This window comes from Otolemur garnettii, unplaced genomic scaffold (genome assembly GCF_000181295.1).
Source record: "Otolemur garnettii isolate 467f Iridium unplaced genomic scaffold, OtoGar3 scaffold00125, whole genome shotgun sequence".
NCBI classification, from domain to species: domain Eukaryota; kingdom Metazoa; phylum Chordata; class Mammalia; order Primates; family Galagidae; genus Otolemur; species Otolemur garnettii.
This window is the reverse complement of record NW_003852520.1, coordinates 757,645-763,498: the sequence shown is the minus strand read 5'-3', so window position 1 is coordinate 763,498 and position 5,854 is coordinate 757,645.

Here is a 5,854-nt window from a genome sequence, read left to right as displayed (position 1 = left end):
CAGACACTACTCTGTCCTCCATCTCTGTTATGTTATTTCACGAATGTTATGTAAGTGGAACCATCCAGCATATGCCCCTTTTGAGACTGGCTAGTTTGTCCCTTTTTTAGTATAAAGATGAGTGATGCCAGCACCGTGGCCAATTAGAAGTCTGTAGCCTTTGTTCCTTCTACAAAGAATCCAAACAATCTCAATAAAGTTACATTTTAATGACAGTTACTAAGGGAGAGTGCTAGAGTGGCAGAAACCTTGATAAGCACAGAAACTTCAAGAAAGAACTCAGGCCTCCAACCCCTACCCTGGCCATGGCGAGCCGTGGACCAGGGGAAGCCTCTGTCTCCACAAGGAGGACATGAGTAGCAGAGTCCCAGGAGTTCCCAGCAACACCTTGGATACACACAGTCCTCACCACCAGGTCCCCTGTGTACCTCAGGGGCACTGAGCCCCATTGAGTCAGCTGCCTGGAGGCCACGTAGCTGTGCCCCTGGGGGAGGGGGAGACACTGTGGCCTGTCCTCTGTGGTGCACACACTACTACACTGTCATCTTGCAGCTGGCACTAATGTAGCATGTGTCCTGCCCTGAGGGCACACTGGCACACAGGTCTTCATCCCTGAGGTAAACCACTGCAGAACGTGGCCTGACCCTCCTTCCCCAAATAAGCTAGCAGCAGCTGTCACCCCTTCCCAGACCAGAGGCTGGCTGCCTCCCCAGCCCTGCAGGCACCACAGCTGTGCTGTCCTTAAAGGGGAAAGGTTTCCCTAGAACAGCCAAGAACAGCCCCTGTGCCACTCAGCATGCTAAGCCGACTTCTAAGGCCTCGGGCAGCTGCACGCTGCCTCCAGCAGAACCAGGCCTGTGGTGTGACCCTGCAACCCAGGGACTTTATCTGCACAGCATGGAGCAGTCCCACCTCCCTTGAGCTGAAGGGCCAGCTGGAGAACCGCCCGCTGCTATGGCAGAGCTGGGCAGAGGGGCATCCCAGAGCTGACCTGAGGTCGTCCCCAGGGTCCCACAGCAGCAGAGAAATGGCTGAGCTGAAACACCAAGTCCAAGAGGCCAAAGGACTCTGGAACCTGCTCTGGTGAGGTGCACTAGTCCCCGTAGGTCTGAGCAGCTGAGACACACCTCTCCCCTGGGGCTACAGTCCTCAGCGTGCTACCCCCTGACTTCCAAGGGCCCAAACAGCAATAATACTCCATCATTCCGAGGGCCTTGCTGTACTGCGCTTGGCCTTACAGCGTCTGGACTTCGGCCAAACCTACAATCCTAAGGGAAAAAAACTCATCACTACACCTTGTCTCATCCCCTAGGACCCAAGTTGCCCACCCAGCCCTATTATCTCAGGCTCCTGAGTCACAGTCATACCCTGTATCCTGGGCTCACCCCTCCAGATGTCCCTTCTTGTAGGACTATACTCTGCCCTCCCCACAGGGGTAGAATCACAGCTACAACTTGACCCCCCGGACCCTAATCACAGGTCCTGGTGCTGTGGGAAACCTCCTTCCAACCTGCCACAGAGAAATCCTGAACCCAAGATCAAGGTGCCATAGTAGGTCTGTGAGACCTTGAGCCTGGACTCTGTGCCTGGAGCCCAGCACTGCTGCAGCTGCTTGTGGGCTGTGTTGACCTGACGCCAAGAAGGAGCCCGTTGGCCACATCTCTTTGTTCCAAGAAAAATAAGAATAAAACCCCCAAAGCCATTGCCACTGAGGATATTACCAACCTACAGATTTCCACAGCCCAGGCCACTGAGGGGCCCACAGTCACTGCGGCTGTTGGGGATCTGTGCAGAGACTGCCCCTGCACCATCAGCTCAGGGGGCACGCTGAGCCCAACTGCACAGGGAAGTCCCTCTCTGTGAAAGCCAGTCTAGAAAGGTGGACAGGGCACAAGGAACATGAAAAAGCGAGGGAATAGAACCCACCAAAGGAACTCAGCAGTCAGGTAACAGACTCCAGTCAACAGACCCCAACCAACGGTTTGCCAGAAAAGGAATTCAAAGTAATGATCTGAAGAAAACTCGCTGAGATTGTAAGAAAATACAGATAGATTTCAACAAAACCAATAGGAAGTTCCTTTTTTTTCCTTTCTTTTCTTTTCCTTTCTTTTTTTTTTTTTTTTTGGTGAGACAGGGTCTCACTCTGTTGCCCTGGGTAGAGTGCTCACAGCTCACAGCAACCTCAACCTCTTAGGCTTAAGCAGTCCTCCTACCTTACCCTCCCTAGTACCTGGGACTACAGGGGCCTGCCAGGACCCCTGGCTAATTTTTCTATTTTTAGTAGAGAGACAGTCTTGATCCTACTCAGGCTGGTCTGGAACTTCTGAGCTTAAGAGATCCTCCTACATCAGCCTCCCAGAGTGCTAGGATTACAGGTGTGAACCCCTGCACGTGACCTTGATGTTCCTTAAAAGTGACATTTCATCCTAATGCCTCAGTACTTTTTCCTCAGCAAAGTGGCAACAGGTGGGGTAAAGTAAGTTATGGGGTCATTTCCTCCCCTGCAAAATGAGCCACAGTGAAGACTTTGAACTCCACTGTCTTGATTATCATCTTGCCTTTGATTTCAGCCTTCCTTCCACACACACACACACACACAATGACTTTTTTTGCACTTTCTTTCTTTATTTTTCTTACTTATACATGTGTATATTAGGTTTCCACTTTTGCCTTCACAGAATTAAAAAGGCTAAATTTAATGACAATAACAATGTTTAACATAAGGACTGAGAACAAAAACCTCATAGAGAATGAACGAAGATAAATACATTCAGAAAAGAAATCAGATAATTGCTGCAATGAAATATTAAGCAAGAATAATTATAATAATGCAAAGAAAGTAACATTCACATTGTCAGGAAGGAGTATGTCTATTACAGAATACTTTGATCAGTTAACGTCTTCTTATTTTGTTTTTTCCAAAGTCTCAAAAAAATAGACAACTAATATTTATAAATAAAAGTAAAAGATAATTTCAAAAAAACAGATCATGCCAAATCTTATAGACAATAGAAAAGGAAATACTTCAAAATCATTCTACTTAATCTGGATATACCTAATATTAAAATTGGAGAAAATACATTATTATAAAGGGGAAATTACAAACATATTTCACTTATAAATGAGGATGCAATATCCTAAACAACATATTAACATGTTGAATTAAAAATTAATGTTTAGGTTCGGCGCCTGTGGCTCAAGCAGCTAAGGCGCCAGCCACATACACCTGAGCTGGTGGGTTCGAATCCAGCCCAGGCCCGCCAAACAACAATGACGGCTGCAACCAAAAAAATAGCCAGGCGTTGTGGCAGGCACCTGTGGTCCCAGCTGCTTGGGAGGCTGAGGCAGGAGACTCACTTGAGCCCAGGAGTTGGAGGTTGCTGTGAGCTGTGATGCCACGGCACTATACCCAGGGGGGATAGCTTGAGGCTCTGTCTCAAAAAAAAAAAAAAATTAATGTTTAAGTAATATAGCTTGGTCAAAATTAAATACAATTTATATGAGAATTAGTCACTATTTTCTTTCCTTTTTTTTTCTCCTTGTCCACACCCCCACTTTCCTTCTCTGTCTGGTCTCCCCTTCCCCCATGCCTCTCCGTGTCATTAATTGTCATTAATTGTCTTCATATCAAAGCTGAATACATAGGATTCTTACTTCTCCATTCCTGTGATGCTTCACTAAGAAAAATGTGTTCCACCTCCATCCAAGTTAGTACAAATGCTGTAAAAGCACTATTATTTTTGATGGCTGAATAGTATTCCATGGTATACATATGCCACAGCTTATCAATCCATTCCTGGGTTGAAGGACATTTGGGCTATTTCCACATTTTAGGGATTGTAAATTGGGCCATAATAAACAGCCTAATACAAGTGTCTTTATAATAAAAGGTTTTTTTTCCTTCTGGATAGATGCCCAGTAATGGGATTGCAAGATCAAATGGGAGGTCTAGGTTGAGTTCCTCGAGGATTCTCCATACTTGCTTCCAAAAAGGTTGTATTAGTTTGCAGTCCCACCAGCAGTGCAAAAGCATTCCTTTCTCTCCACATCCACGCCAGCATCTGCAGTTTTGAGATTTTGTGATATAGGCCATTCTTGCTGGGGTTAGATGATATCTCTGGGTGGTTTTAATTTGCATTTCTCTAATAATTAGGGATGATGAGCATTTTTTCATATGCTTAGTAGCCATTCATCTATTGGCTTTAGAGAAGATTCTATTCATGTCTCTTTCCCCTTGATGTATGGGGTTGTTGGTTTTTTCCTTATAGATTAATTAAAGTTCTGCATAGATCCTGGTTATTAGACTTTTGTCTGATTCAAAATATGCAAATATCCTTTCCCATTGAGTAGGTTGTCTATTTGCTTTGGTTTTTGTCTCCTTGACTGTACAGAAACTTTTCAGTTTCATAAGATCCCATTTGTTTAGTATTGTTGTTGTTGCTACTGCCGTGGCAGTCTTTCCCCAGGCCAATATCTTCCAGTGTTTTTCCTATTCTTTCTTTGAGGATTTTTATTGTTTCATGCCTTAAATTTAAGTCCTTTATCCATCTTGAATCAATTTTTCTGAGTGGAGAAAGGTGCAGGTCCAATTTCAGTCTTTTACATGTGGATATCCAGTTCTCTCAGCCCCATTTATTAAATAGGGAGTCTTTCCCCCAAGGTATGCTCTTGTTTGGTTTATCAAAGATTAGGTAGCTGTAAGTTGTTGGTTTCATTTCCAGGTTTTCTATTCAATTTCAAATATCTATGTCTCTATTTTTGTGCCAGTACTATGCTGTCTTGACCACTATGGCCTTGTAGTACAGCCTAAAATCTGGTATAGTGATACCCCTGGCTTTGTTTTTGTTACAAAGGACTGCCTGAGCTATACAGGGTTTTTTCTGGTTCCATACAAAACACAGAATCAGTTTTTCCAAGTCTTGAAAGTAGGATGTTGGTATTTTAATAGGGATGGCGTTGAATTGGTAAATTGCTCTGGGAAGTATAGACATTTTAACAATGTTGATTCTTCCCAGCCATGAGCATGTTATGTTCTTCCATTTGTTGATGTCCTCTGCTATTTCCTTTCTTAGGGTTTCACAATGACTTTTTACTACAAAAAAGTGATCTGTGATCTTTTCATGCAAAAAAATACAATGGTGTCATTTCTTTTTGTTTTTTTTGAGACAGAGTCTCAAGGTGTTGCCCTGGATAGAGTGCCATGGTGTCACAGCTCACAGCAACATTAAACTCCTGGGCTCAAGTGATTTTCCTGTCTCAGTCTCCCAAGTAGCTGGGACCACAGGCACCCACCACAATTCCCAACTATTTTGTTGTTGTTGTTGCAGTTGTCATTGTTGTTTTAGCTGGCCCGGGCTAGGTTTGAACCTGACAGCTTCAGCACATGTGGCTGGCACCCTACCTACAGAGCTATGGGTGCTGCCTGTAGTGAGACTCTGTCTCAAAAAAAAAAAAAGAAAGAAAACATTGAGTTAATTTTTATTATTTATTGAATTAATGGCTAGACAGTTCCTTTTTTATTGAAGATAGAGTCTCACTCAGTCGACCTGGGTAGAGAGCTGTGGCATCACAGCTCACAGCAACCTCAAATTCTTGGGTTCAAGCGATTCTCTTGTCTCAGACTCCCAAGTAGTTAGGATTACAAGCATGGGCCACATCACCCAGCTATTTTTTTTTTTTTTTGAGACAGAGCCTCAAGCTGTCACCCTGGGTAGAGTGCTATAGCATCACAGCTCACAGCAACCTCCAACTCCTGGGCTGAAGCGAGTCTCCTGCCTCCGCTTCCCAAGTAGCTGGGACCACAGGTGCCCACCACAACACCCGGCTATTTTTTGGTTGCAACCGTCATTGTTGT